We start from the raw sequence: 15,027 nt of genomic DNA, 5'->3' as shown, positions 1-15,027 counted from the left end.
TTGTACCAATCATTTCTTAACAAAATAAACACAAAGTTAATTTGCTCTTTGAACCCATATTTATTCAATGCCCACTGAACATTGTGCTAAGTGTAGAATCACACACACGATGTTATTACATGATGTCAAACACAAAAACAATTATGTAAAAAATTATAGGTGACCACAAAACCTTTGACATTCCTCCTATTGCATATTCTGTGTAGGATAGATAATTGCTTTTATTGGTAGAGTAAAATGGAAATATTTCTGAGTATACACCCCAAAACTGACCCAACCATTGGGCCATTTCCTGCCTCCTGGTTTTCTTGCCTCTTATTTCTTTTGAGACTTAGTCATCATGCTGTGTGGAAGCCCAAACAGGCTTATCAAAACACACAGGTACCAGTATGCCATCTGTGGTAGCCAGCCTCTAAAGTGACCCACAATGATCTTTGCTTTCCTGGTATTCATCACCTTATGTAACATCCTTCCACACTGAATAAAGTTGAACTGTGTTTAACTAATCAAATGTTACAGGAAAAACAGTGTGTGACTTCTTAAGCTAAACATTAAAAGCCATTGCAACTTCTGTTTTGTTCTTTCTCAGACCACACTGGGGAAAGCCAGCTGCCATGTCATAAGGTCATTCAAGCAACCCTATGGAGAGGTCCACAGAGTGAGGAACTAAGGTTTTCTGCCAATAGCCAGTACGAACTCGCAATCAATGCGAGTAAGCCACTTAAAAAAAGATTTTCCAGCTTCAGTCAAGCCATCAGGTGACTGCAGCCCTCGTCAATGTCTGGCTGTAACATCATAAGAGACCAGAAGAAAAACTCAACTAATTCTCTCTCAAATACCCGACCCACAAAAACTATATGGAACAAACAAAAAGATCCACAAATATTTTTGTTTTTCTAAGCTGCTAAATTTGAGTTAAATTGTTATGCACTAATAAATAACAAATATATCAGACATTCATAAGACCATCTTGGAAATTTATTTTCCTGCCTTTGTTCAGCCACTCCACTGCCACTTTGTGAACAAAAACAAACCATCCTTGCTGAGTTCTGTCCAAATAGCAGATTTGTGAGCAAAATAAAAGATTATTGTTTTAAGTTTTAGAGTCATTTGTGCAGCAATCAATAACTAGAACATATAAGGATGAAGTAATATATATTCCTACCATCTTACTTAATCTTACAGATGCAGGTAAATAAATTCACAAGTCTTATAATGGGGTAATAAATTGTGCCACTGGAGCATAGAGCACAGACCTAACCTAAGCATAGAGTAGGGATTTTGAGAAGGCTTCTCAGAGTAAATAAGTCTTGCAAGTTTGTCTGGTAAGATAAGAAACTTTTATTCTGATATTTGGAAATATGGCACACCCATATTTCTTCTTCATTCTTCATTCCTCATTATCCTTGGAAATCCAAGTTTACGGTCTTCTATAAATATCAACAAATAATAACTACCTTAACAGAATACAACTTTATAAAATTGATCAGTATTATTGTCATACAAAAAATAAAGCCAATATTTGATAGGAACAAACACATTTAATATCTTTGATTAAATTATGATTTGTGTTCTAGCTGTAATTAATCATTACCATGTTTATAGAGAAGGCTTCCCAGAGTAAATAAGTCTTGCAAGTTTGTCCAGTCCCTTATCAAAACAAAACCTTTTTATGCTGATAACAGATCTGGATTCAGACTGTTTGGTTTTGGAATCTGTATTAAATCCTTACAATTTCCACAGAGTGTTGTCTCTTTGTCTTATTCCCACTGTCTTTCTGGGCCATTCTAATCCCCCTGGTTGATAGCGATCAGTTTGAGGAAAGCAATATAAGCAGCAAGATTCTACAATCAGTTTGCACAGGTTATCAAGAGAAAGAATTTATATCATTTCTCAGTTTTAAAGGATTTTTAAGACAATGAGACCAATATGTTGAATTGATGAGACTACATGAATATACAACTACGTATTTATTATATACCTTAACTTTTAGCAAAGTCATAAGGAAAAGTAGGTATGCCATTCAAAAGATTTTTTCAAGCACAGATTCAAATTAAGCATTCTGTATATAGTTAAAGTTCTTTCACTCATGACCTTAGTTTTTGTTGACTATTCTGACATGGTGTTGATTAGACAACGTGTGGCTTGTTCTATCTCTAATTTACTTCGTTTGCATATAATATTATTCACCAGAATGGCATTAGTCTAGACAAGTCCTACTTTCAGGAGCAGTACAAGGGCAGCACAGCTTTAACTCATATTTTAAGATACTTATGAAACATCCACTGTATTATTTATTTACTTCATTGTTGTGGTATTAAGAGCACATAAAATTTGTGCAATTTTCCCCTTCCTGTCTTCTTTTCTTTTCCCAAACAGACTTCATTCCACTGAACTACATAGACTATTAATCCAAATGTAGTATTTGTTTTTTTTTTTTTTTAGGATAAAAAGACACAACTTTTATTATTTTAGTACAAGCCATAGGAGCATAATATAACACTAAGAAGTAATCATTTGCAATTTCAACATAGTTTAGTTGATTTCCTATATATCCAGAGGTGTAATTTTTTTGCCCATTGCTTTCAACATTTTGCTGAAATATGCACTTGGTACTAAATTCCAAAACTAATCTTATTTAACCTAATCACCTTTAATAGTTTTCCTTCCTCCTTTTAACAAAATCCCTTTTCATCAAAACTGTCTATGTTTGTTAAGATATCTCTTTGGTTGTTATAAAAAAGGTAAAGTAACATGGCTTAGATAACATAGAAATTTCATGCTAAAAGTCAATTATAAAGAGTCCAGATCTTAAAATGAAGATCCATAATACCAGAGACTGTCATTATCATAGTGAAATTACCATGTAGCCCCAGATGATTGCTAATATGAAGGATACCTTCCAGCCAATGGAAAAGGGATAAGGAGGAATTGGGAGCATGCTCCCTTCTGTTAGAGAATCAGACTGGAATTTGCACAGATCACTTTAATTTACAATCCTAGCCTCACCTAGTTGCAAGGGAGATTGAGAGATACAGAACTTACCTGGAACATGTGACATAGGAAGATGTGGGAGTTCTATTTCTAAATAGAAAGAAAGAAGTGATGATGGATGCCATCCAATTCTGTAAAGAAATACAAAATGGGAATATTCTACTTCTATTTATGATTTATGGGGAGATTTTTTATTTATAATAGACACTAAATAAACATTATTTTGACTAGTTATATAAAATATATGTTAAGGTGTAATACAAAAAAAATGTAAATATTCTTCCTTCTGAAGCAGAGATTTAAGAAACTCATAAGACTTTTCTTGTATTAAGGGACGGAAAGCCACTCAAGAATCTCATGCATCTTAGAGGTGAAAGTGGAACTAGGAATTTCAAACTAGAAAATTAGGAGCTTCCTCTGCGTCTCTCAAGCACTGTATCATCTGTCTGTACTCAGCTATGCCCCAGAGCTGGCTGCATTGTCTCCACACCAGTCCCCACCACATTCTTATTTGATCAATTTATATACATGCATATATTCAGTTAATGGCTAAAAACTTCAGCTTTACATCATGGCCTCCTAGCTATCACATATTTTATTAACAAAGCCTTTTAGTTTCCAAATTCTTGAGACTGGAATCAAAATGAACCAAGTTCAATTTTCCAACAATTCCACAAGTCCCTGTCCAGCCTATATGTGTTTTCTCTGAGTCAGGTATTCAACCATGGCTTCATCAACAATATCAGTGTCATTCTGTTTGTTTGTCCATGTTAGAATAAAAAGCAAAGTTCTAAAGTCCATGTTTTTCAAAGGGGAGCTATTATAGCAAGATGAGAGAGGATAGGGTAGGTAGTGATAACTGACAGTAGTTCACTCCGCAAGTCATTTGCCATTATTATCATCATGGTATCATCATCATCATCGACAACCATCATCATCTTTATATACCTGAGATTAACTTTACACTTGGTCAATAGATATTTACACTTCCTGAATAGACATTTAGATAGAACCCTAGAACTTTAGATAGAACTTTGAGACAGACACAAATGCAATTAGCAAGACAAATGAGTTTAAAAATCACTGAAAAGCTTGAGAACTTCTTAATTTCAAGTGCTTGTAAGAAGACTAAATAATACAACAGGGGATAGGAAAGGGTGATGTCAAGCTTAAACATGGCAACGTTAAAAAACAGAAATGAGAACTATAAATAGGAAAGAATAGTAAGGAAAAAGAAGAAGATGAGTTAGAGAGAAGAAAGGAATACATTATAAAGAAAACAGAAGTGCCTAAAGTTGTGCTGAGAATCGGGTGGGCACAGGCATGTACTAAGAGATGAATTTCAAAACTTAAAAAAAAAAAAAAAAACGTTCAATATACCAAAGACACAAAATCCAGACTGATTAATTGATTGATTGATGTAAGATATTCATATCAGTGACATCAAATTTTCAGTAGATTTGGCTTATGCTGTTTCAAGAAGCAAGGAAGAATGTATGCTATTCATAGCCATCTTCCGTTCATGTATTCCTTGTGCATTGATTGCATGCATAGTACATGCCAAGCACTACTAGCCTTCAAGTTGGACTTCTCACTCTGCAGTTTTTTCGATAAACTGGCATAGCATGTATGTCAAATATTAGTAAATGCTCGAGGTGCTTTGAACATAAAGTTATATGGAGAAAGATTAATTTTTGGGGAAATAATAATCTCTCATACTCACTTTCTATATTTGATAAGAGACATAATTCTGTAGCAAATTTTTGACCTAACTTACTGACCATTTAGAAAATGCCAGAAGTATGTACATCTGAGGTACTGAAACTAATGGGGCTGTGACAAATTTATTATTTATTTAATAATTATAGGCAGTCAGTGAAATATTATGTATTTAGGAGATCTTTTCTCACAACATGTTTATGATTTTGGAAAGAAAACCTGAATTTTAAAAATCAAAGGATTATCTTTCTCTGATTGACTTACGATATGTGGTGAGTGCTATGAAATGTGTAAGCCTGGCAATTCACAGACCTGTACCCCTGGGGCAAATAATACATTGTATGTTAATAAAAATAATTAATAAAAAATTTTTAAAAATCAAAGAATTGTATCAGTACTGTGATGGCTAATTTTATGTGTCAACTTGGCTGGACCGTGGTGTTTAGCTATGTGGTCAAATGTTATTCCTATGTTTATAAAAATTAAAAAATTAAAAAAATGTTATTCCAAATGGTTCTGTGAGAGTGTTTTTGGAGGAGATGAACATTTAAATCAGTAGACATTCAATATTTAAACTAGTAGACATTCAGTAAAGTAAATTGTCCTCCTTAATTTGGATGGGCTTCATCTAATCAGTTGAAGATGTTAACATCTCCAAAGCAAGACAGAATTCTCCCAGAGATCGCAGCATTGGCTCTTTCTTGGTTCTCCTGTCTGATGTCCTTTCAACTTGAACTGCAACATCAGTTCTTCCTGAGTCTCAAGCCTGCATACCTACCCTGCAGATTTTAGACTTGCCAGCCTCCATACCATGTGAGCCAATCCTTCAAATAAATCCCTCTGTAAATGTGTGTGTGTGTGTGTGTGTGTGTGTGTGTATCCTACTGGTTTGTTTCTCTGTAGGATCCTGATTAATATAGAATACATACACTTTCTATGGATATTTTTACTTCATTTACATGATACATATTTTTTAAAAATAAGCATTTTAAGCTTGAAACCTGCATTTTATAAGTCTTCAGTTCTGAGGCATTTTTCAGTTTGTCTAAAGAATTTTTTTCTGACACCATCTCCAAAAGAAGATATTTTGTCTTCCCATTGAATATTACACAAAAACTTGCAGGATAACAAATGATGACTTATATATTCCCTAGGAGAAAATACTGAAGTATTCTTATAGTCCTTTCCAAAGAAGAGAGTCTTGGCAAATTTCCTGTGAAACTGAACTGATATGGACCAAAGATAGATCCACATGTTAGATCTAGTACTTAAATCTCAGTTTGGCTGATCTTTCTTTATCTTTTGCTGAATTAAGAAAATTAAGCATTAATTACTTAAAATTTTATTCAGAGTTAAGTAAAACAATGTGATGTTTATAAATTCATGAATCCTCACTGAAGAGATCTATGTATTTTCATATTCTTTTGCTTTTAGCCTTATGACTGTTGATTTCTTTCTTTAAGAAACACTACCCCCCTCCGCAACATATCCATTTGATTGTTTTTAGGTGTATTTATTTTGTGTCTCTTGCATCTTTGGAGCATACCATTTATGAAGTATGTGAATAACAGGAATGGTTTGAAAAAGCACATTTGGGGGGCACCTGGTGGCTCAGTGGGTTAAGCCTCTGCCTTCGGCTCAGGTCATGGTCCCGGGGTCCTGGGATCAAGCCCTACATCAGGCTCTCTGCTCAGTGGGAAGCCTGCTTCCTCTCTCTCTCTCTCTGCCTGTTTCTCTGCCTACTTGTGATCTCTGTCTGTCAAAAAAATAAATAAAATCTTAAAAAAAAAAAAAGAAAAAGCACATTTGGCTCCAAGTTCAACACAGAAAAATGAGACTCAAGTCTCTTTATCATCCACCAGTGTTTCTGGTAAAGTCTCCTTGTCCCCCATTTTTGCTACATTTATCATTCATATTGTTATCCATTCTATCCTAATGACCTAGAAGTGTCACTGTTATTCTTCTAGTTTTTACTGGTGACCTGAAGTGCTTAATGTCTTTTGTGAGGGTAATTTTCTAAAAATTCTACCTGTGGTCCCTTTCCTCCATATTAGGATCTTCAAAAGATGACCTTGTTAATTTAATATTTTTGTCATATCATCATGTATTCTACTAAAGTTTCAGAAAGATCCACTTGAAACTTCCAGTTTCTTCTAAAACCCCTCACTCTAGGTAGGCAACTCTCAAGGAAACTAAAACAAAAGTATATTTGTGTGATACTCATTTCCTGTCAATAAATGTCCTTCACCACCAAGCACGCAAACTCTCAAGACGTGTTAAGATGTGCTTAAACGTCCTGAGCTTTAAAGAAATATTTACCTATTTTGGGCCCTTTATGCCCCATTTTATTAGAAAGTTTTAATCCAGGCATCCTGGAGCCCATTGTCTATATTCTGGAGCACCTTTTCCCAACAGTATGTCCCTTTTGGCAAGTAGATATCTGTTGAGATGGAAAATTTCTCTTAAGCAGCTTTATTTTTTAGGTACAGGTGTTGGTTTCACAAGATCTTTATTCACTTCAAACCACTGAGCTTCTATAGGGCCTCTAAAACTCTCAAAACACTCATTAAGGGAAAACCAAACACCAGTTTTGTTGGTTTGCCTCCTATCCCTCTACATTAATACTATGATCCAGTAAGATTTTGATTGTATAATAACCCCTCATTATACTTGAATGTTAGTCCATACTTTCTTTTCATTTGATATGCTTGGTTGTCAAAAAAGATGTTGGACAAATAATAAACTGAGGCACAAAAAGGCTAAGTAGCTAGGCCTTACACAACATTAAGTATTAGAATTGGGAAATTATTTTCCCCTACAAAGGTACAAGGCACTATTGTTGAATAGAGTGAAACTATAATAACACACACACACACACACACAAACACACATATACTCTCTTCTCTCTCTCTCTCTTTCTCACTTCTATGGGTTATTTTAAGACTTCTAAAGCCCTACTGAGAGATTATCTCTAATCAGATAAACAGCAATGAACTGTCCATAACCAAAGAAAAATAAACTGGCATATAAAGAATATTCTTTGGGGCGCCTGAATGGCTCAGTGGGTTAAGCCTCTGTCTTCTGCTCAGGTCATGACCTCAGGGTCCTGATTGAGCCCGACATCAGGCTCTCTGCTCAATGGGGAGTCTGCTTCCCCCCTCTCTCTGCCTGCCTCTCTGCCTACTTGTGATCTCTCTCTCTCTCTGTCAAATAAATAAAATAAAATCTTAAAAGAAAAAAAGAATATTTTTCAATTTTATCAGTTCTGGTAAAAGTGGTGGATCATTCACTGAGAGTATGGCCTGCCAATTTAATGAAAAAAGTATAAACTGCTGAATTGTGGTTTATGAAAATAGTTCCCAATTGCCTGTCCTTTTTGGGAGGTAAAATTATAATTGCTTCCCTAGTCAAAGTTATCATCAAGTGAAATAAGCAAACAAAAGAGTAAGTTGGCTTAAAATCACTTTGGCCAGGTAAGACACAGATCTAAACAAATTCACGGTCAGTATATCAATGTGTTCCGAATTTTGAAAATTATGGGTTTTCTGCATATTATTTTCACATTTACAGAATAATTTTGGTAAGTTAACATTACAGTACATGGTCTGTGCTTATTTTTTAAAAAGTTTTATAAACTTTACTTTTTTTAGAATAGTCTTAGTTTCACAGGAAAAGTGAGTGAAAAGTATGGAGTGTTCCCATATACTCCTTTGCACATGTGCGCAACCTCTCCCACTACTGACATCCTGCATTAGATTAGCACATTTGTTGCACTTGCTGAACCTACTACACTGATGGATCATTATCATCTCAATTCTGTAGCTTATATTAGGGGTCACTTAGAGCGTTAGATGTTCTATGTGTGTGGACCAATGTATAAAGACATGTATCTAGCATTTACAGAAGAGTTTCACTGTTTTAAAAACCTGCGCCCTGACTGTTTATCTTCTCTCCATTCCCTATCCCCTGACAACCACGGATCCTTTTACAGTATTCACAGTTTTGTTTTTAACCACAGTGATAGATAGAATTATATAGAATGTAGCCCTTTTGATATGTCTTTTTAAGAGCAGTGAGATCATGACCAGATACCTCTGGCACACCTTTGCTCCTATGTCATTGGGCAGAACCAAGTCACTTGGCGGACCCTAAACAAACCCACTGGAGGTTATCCTGCTCAGTGTGAGCACGCACTACATGAAGATGAAATCACAAGTGAGGTGTCTTGTGTATAATATGACACAATGAAATGAATAGGGGCTTTCAAGTTACTTTGACCTGGATTTTGCCCTGGATTGGCTATTTACTTGAGCCACATTTTTCTCCTTTGTAAAAAGCAGATATAGATACCTATAGGATCCTTGTAATGATTGGATAATCATGTAATGAAACTGACCCAATGTTTGGCAAAGAGTTAGTGCTAAGTAAACATTTCTTTTGCAGGATACTCTGCCTCTGTACATGCTACATTCACAATACAATACATGTGATTGAATACAATTTAGAATGATGGAACCTATTCAACTAGTCATATCTATAGCAACAGATTTGCATAGACTTACAAAGGAAATTTATTTGGATTATTTAAATTGAAATGGGTGGTCTCTATAGATTGTTACTAATAGGTTATTTATTTTTCTTTTTCTTTTTTTAAAGATTTTATTTATTAGTTGACAGAGAGAGACCACAAGTAGACAGAGAGGCAGGGAGAAAGACAGAGAGAGAGGAGGAAGCAGGCTCCCTGCTGAACAGAGAGCCCGATGAGGGGCTTGATACCAGGACCTTGATATCATGACCTGAGCCGAAGGCAGAGGCTCAACCCAGATGCCCCACTAATAGGTTATTTCTAAGTAAAACAAACAAACAAAAAACCCATGCGTTGTTTTTACAATTCTCATTGGCAGCATTTTTTTTTTTTTATTTTGCTGCGTGAAAAAGAAATAATGCATGTGATTGTGGGTATAAAGTTGGGATGATCCTATGCAGAGAAATATCTTTTGTTTTTTCTCCTTAATCTAAGTGGCATATGCCCTAATGGAGACACTAATTTCTTTCATCCACGTTTTTATTTTTTTAATTTTCTGAACTTCATTAGATTTTGAACTAGATTTGTGAAGCTTTGCTGAATTTTCCTTGTGAGAAAATTATTTTGAGCTTGTCAATCCATCAGCACGATGACTGGGAAATATTTTAAAGAAAATATGAACTGTACTCACCAAGAAGCTGAAAATATAAAACTGTGGTTTTGACTTGTCACTGTAAAAGAGCATGACAAATTTATTGTTATCCCGACTTCACAGTCGTCAGCTCTTCTACATAAAGTGGTCACATAGGTGCTATGGTTGTCACTAGAAGTAGAGCTCAATGTATCTTTACAAAAACATCAAACATTGCTGCACTAACACAAAGGGAAATACCCAGTACTCCTGGGCAGACAGGGGATAGCAAAAGGTCTGTGATTTAGTCACTACGTGATTAGACAATTTTAACAATGCAGTTAACTGTGTTGTTTTGATAGGTATAGGGGGCAGGTAGGTTTGTTTCTCTCAATTTCCATGCCAGTTTCTTGTCAGTTTTCCTACAAAGGTGTGCAGCTATTTGAAAAAAAGGATCCTACGAAAGCGCATTTATCAATTATCAAAGTAGAAGAGAAGAAAAATACATTTTCCAGGGAGACAACCATATGCTAGGCACTGTGCAAAATGCTGAGGATACACAGGTGGATACAATAAGATCCTCATTCTTAAAAACAATCTATGGGTGGGCAAAACTGAAGCTCTGATACAAGTGTGGTTTTTGCTGGCACCGAGCTGCACACAGAGCATTGTGGTAGCACATAAAGGCACGGCAGTTAGGGGAAGCTTGTTTGATAATTACTGTTGTACATAATGCAGGAGAAGCATGGTAGGAGAGGGCATTTTAGGCAAGCACAAGGACACAGAGGTAAGAATGAGGGGGGATCTTTGGAGAGCTGGTGGTTCAATGCAGTTGCAGTTTTCAGTTGCAGGGGTGGGGGTCATGGCAAAAGATCAGAGATCTTGAAGATAGGGCAGGGAGGAATCAGGTCAGGAAGTTTCTCTAGGCCACAAGGATCTTGTATTTTACCCTGAAAATGACAAGATGCTAGTAAAAAGGCAATGGACATATTTGTAGAGAAGTTTTGTAGCAGCGTTGAAAATAAATAGGCTGGGAATAATATTAGAACTAAATCCCTTGGTTAAGTACTATAATACTGTTACTCAGCTCTTACTCCCCCCAGAGTGATTCCTACAAATGTTGCAGAAGGAGCATGTTAAATTACACAGGAAAAGATCATCACTATTTCTGTAACCAAGGACAAATAATACAACTCACAAAAGCAAGCAAGATTCATGTCTGCCTCCAGGGACACTTCTCATTAGATAAGGGCTACGTTATTATGGTCCTTAACAGGATAGAAAACCAGGCTGCACATGAGAACTCATGGTGGAAAGGTATTTTCAGCAGTTAGAGAACAGAGTACACCGTTAGCTATTTGATCTGGGAATGCAGTCTCAGATGCTGCCAAGAAAAGCCTTCTGGCACTCTGTGGCTAAGGCCTCTGATTATTGCTTCTTGCTTCAAAGATGTTGGCCATTATCTTAAGCTCACCTATCTGCTTGAATTCAGACAAAATAAAAAAATGAAGGGGCCATTAAATTAAAGAAAGTTGCTTTCAATATATTCAAGCTTTGGGTTTCAGGAGTCCCTGAAAATGATAAAATGTGGCAGAAAGACATCTGGAAAATACTAATATTATTTTAACCTTTTAATTTCAATAATAATAATAATTTTCTGTGGCTGGAGGTATTTAGATTAGGTATATGTTAGTCTGGGAATTGACTCTAGCCTATGAAGTTTTTTTTCTTTTAAAGATAATTTTTGTATTCTGAGGCAAAGTGAAACCACCCTATAACCAATGCTCAGTTCTAGAAATAAAATATCATATGATAAAGATAAATGGAAAAAAATAAAATCTAAAAGCTATAATTACTTTTCTACAAAGTGAAACATATTCAATAAAAAGCCTTTATTTTACTGAGACTGCATCTTTTTCTTTCTTTTTTTGATATAAGATATTGTTTCTATTGAGAAATTATATTTGTAGACCTTGGGTTTTCTTAGTTGATGTTTTTATTGTCTTCAATTTGACAAAATGATAAGGTAGGAAAGTAACACTGGCTTCCCTAGATACCTCTTGAAATGTATGTCTTTCACCAGCCAGGAAACCCCAGAGTATAGATAACTACATAAAAGAAATGATGCAAAGAGTATATATCCATTGAATAGTGGAGGAATAAAATATATTTAAATTTTTTTCTAGTCTGAAAATAAAACCAAATAAATGCAATTTTATTTTAAGAGTTAAAGGACTTTTTTACTGTATTTTTTTGGCTCATTAAAAAAAGTTATTTTTTACCTGTCTGTTTCTCTGGAAAAGTGTATAGCCAAAGTACATATTCTTTTTTTTTTAAATGTTTATTTTTATTTAAAAATATGTCTTCTTTTTTTCACAAATTTTAGCTTGCTTCTCAATACCTCAAGAGATTTTGAAATCTTAAATGTTAAGTAGCTTATGTTTTCAGATTTTAAAAAAACAACAAGACTGCAGGAAAAGTTAATCAGGATAATTGTAGTTATTGCTTAAATAAACTATACTTCTAAATTTAATATAGCAAATATAATGGTTTTATGAGAAAATGGAGATGCATGTATTTTATGCTTCCAAGTAACTTTAAACATATTAAGAATTTTTAAAGGGTATTGTATATTGTACATTTTAAAGTATTTTGTGAAAATGTTTTTTCCTGAAGATATCATTAATAACAATAAACTACTTTGCCATGAGTTCAGCTTGTCGAGAAATTTTACAATATAAGAAAAGATCATGGCAAATTGATTACTACTTCTAAAAAGGCAACTCAAAACCATATTACTGATGACAAGTTGGCTACATTAGTTTTGCTTACAGAAAGATAGGAGTTTAGAGAATGATGGCCAAGCAGAGCTGACTGTTTTTCCAATCAAAAACTCAGGCTGACATGCTTTATCTAGCAGCTATGAATAATGTCCTCATTTTTCAAAACTGTTATTATGTGCCAGCTCAAGTCCAGGAATACAGTTGTGTTCCCTTTGCAGTTTGTTACAGATAAAAGAAAAACCTACCAATATAATTCTAGATAGATATTCTAGATCACAGATATACAACTAATGATTATTATTTCTCATGATGATAAAATAGATCAGAATGAGGCATCCAGGAAAGAAAGATATTGGACACATGGTAAATGGTTTAAACCGATAAGACACAATTTTATACAATGTACAACTAAAGCCTCTGAAATGTTACTCAAAGGCTGTCTAAAATTATTAAAAAAGAAAAGTAAAGATGTATTCAGGTTAATAAATGTTGACTGGGTACATTTTATGTCTTAGATGTTGTACAAAATTCTGAGAAGAATACAATGGAAAACACACCACAAACAACTGGAGAAATAGATTGACCCATTGATATAATTAAGGATATTAACCTAACAGCTCTATTGACATGCATCCTTGAAATTACTCCTCATGCCCAAATATAACACAATTTTTAACTTTGTAAGTGATCAAAGAGAATTCAAATTTATTTATATTTTTAAATAGGCTCCACACCCAATGTGGGGCTTGAAATTATGACCCTGAGATCAAGAGACTCAGACTCAAGAACTGAGCCAGCCAAGCACTTCCAGTGATACAAGAGAATTCATATTGAAATAAGATGTTATTTATAATTATTAAGTCATATAAAATTATTTATTATAAAAGTCTTTTTAATGCTGGGGAACTAGAAAGAAAAATGCAACAATTACACTTGTAAGTGGTATTGCAGATGGCACAATATTTTTGAATTAATTCTGAAAAAATAATTCTTCAGAAAAAGCTATATAAATTTAGATGTCAACTGCAGAAAATTTTAAGGTACATCATTATACATATCAAATAAGGATATTGAGAAAGTTATAGAACACCAGTTCGGAGTGCCTGGATGGCTCAGTGGGTTAAAGCCTCTGTGTTCAGCTCAGGTCATGATCTCAGGGTCCTGGGATCGAGCCCCGTGTTGGGCTCTCTGCTCAGCAGGGACCCTACTTCCTCCTCTCTCTCTGCCTAACTCTCTGCCTACTTGTGGTCTCTCTCTGTGTCAAATAAATAAATAAATTAAAAAAAAAAAAAGAACACCAGTTCAATGAAATATGATGTGATCATAGACATCTGTTATAAAATTAAAGGTATACCTTGGAGATATTGCAGGTTCTGTTCCAGAACACTACAATAAAGCAAATATTGCAATAATGTAAGTGAAATGAATTATTTGGTTTCCCAGTGCATGTAAAAGTTATATTTTCACTGTGCTGTAGTGTATTTAGTGTGTAAAAGCATTATGTCTAAAATCCAATGTACATACCTTAATTAAAAAATACTTTATTGCTAAAAGATGCTAAATATCATGAGCTTTCAGTGAGTTGTAATCATTCATCACAGACGACCATAATAAAAAAATTTTTGAAAGTTTGAAATATTGCAAGAATTACTAAAATGTGACACAGAGACACATATGAGAAAATGCTATTGAGAATTTGTGCTGATAGACTTGCTTGACATTGGGTTTCCGCAAACCTTCAGTTTGTAAAAAATACAATGTCTGTGAAACACAATAAAGAGAAGCTCAATTAAAAAAAAGTATGCCTGTAATTAAGCGATTTCCTAGAAATATTCATTCTATGTAAGTCTCTTGGCTATGATGGTTAATGTGTAGCAGACCAATACTTTCACCTAGAATAATTAAAAAACAAAACAACAATGACAGAGTTCTGATGTACTGGTGTGTGAGGGGCCATATGAAACAGAGAAGGGAAATTTATTAAAGTGTGCCTAACTTTCTGCAGGAACATTTGTTCATATTCTGTATAGATCCAGAGACCAAAACACCAAAAAGCTTGCCAGAGTAGATACTGGCAGAGAAGCCAGTAGAATTTCAAATGATCTCTTCAGTCTGGGAAGATAAAAGTTGAGTTTGGGGAAGCCAAAGCAGACTGAATTTGAAAGTTTAAGATCTCAGTGAGAAGAAAGGTGCAAATAAGTCATCTTGACACGAAGTACATGTTTAGTGCCCAAAACATTTGCTATTTCAGCCCACATGACAAGAAGCTAAGAAATCAAGCAAAAAGTGATTGCGAAGCAGAGTAGAATTTTGGTAGTCTTCTGCTGTTGAGCAAACAAATGGAGTTTAGAAGCCCCTAGGAATAAGGGCTTTAA

This window comes from Mustela putorius, unplaced genomic scaffold (genome assembly GCF_011764305.1).
Source record: "Mustela putorius furo isolate JIRA1106 unplaced genomic scaffold, ASM1176430v1.1 tig00003853_pilon_pilon_pilon, whole genome shotgun sequence".
Taxonomy (NCBI): Eukaryota; Metazoa; Chordata; class Mammalia; order Carnivora; family Mustelidae; genus Mustela; species Mustela putorius.
This window is presented reverse-complemented; position numbering follows the sequence as displayed.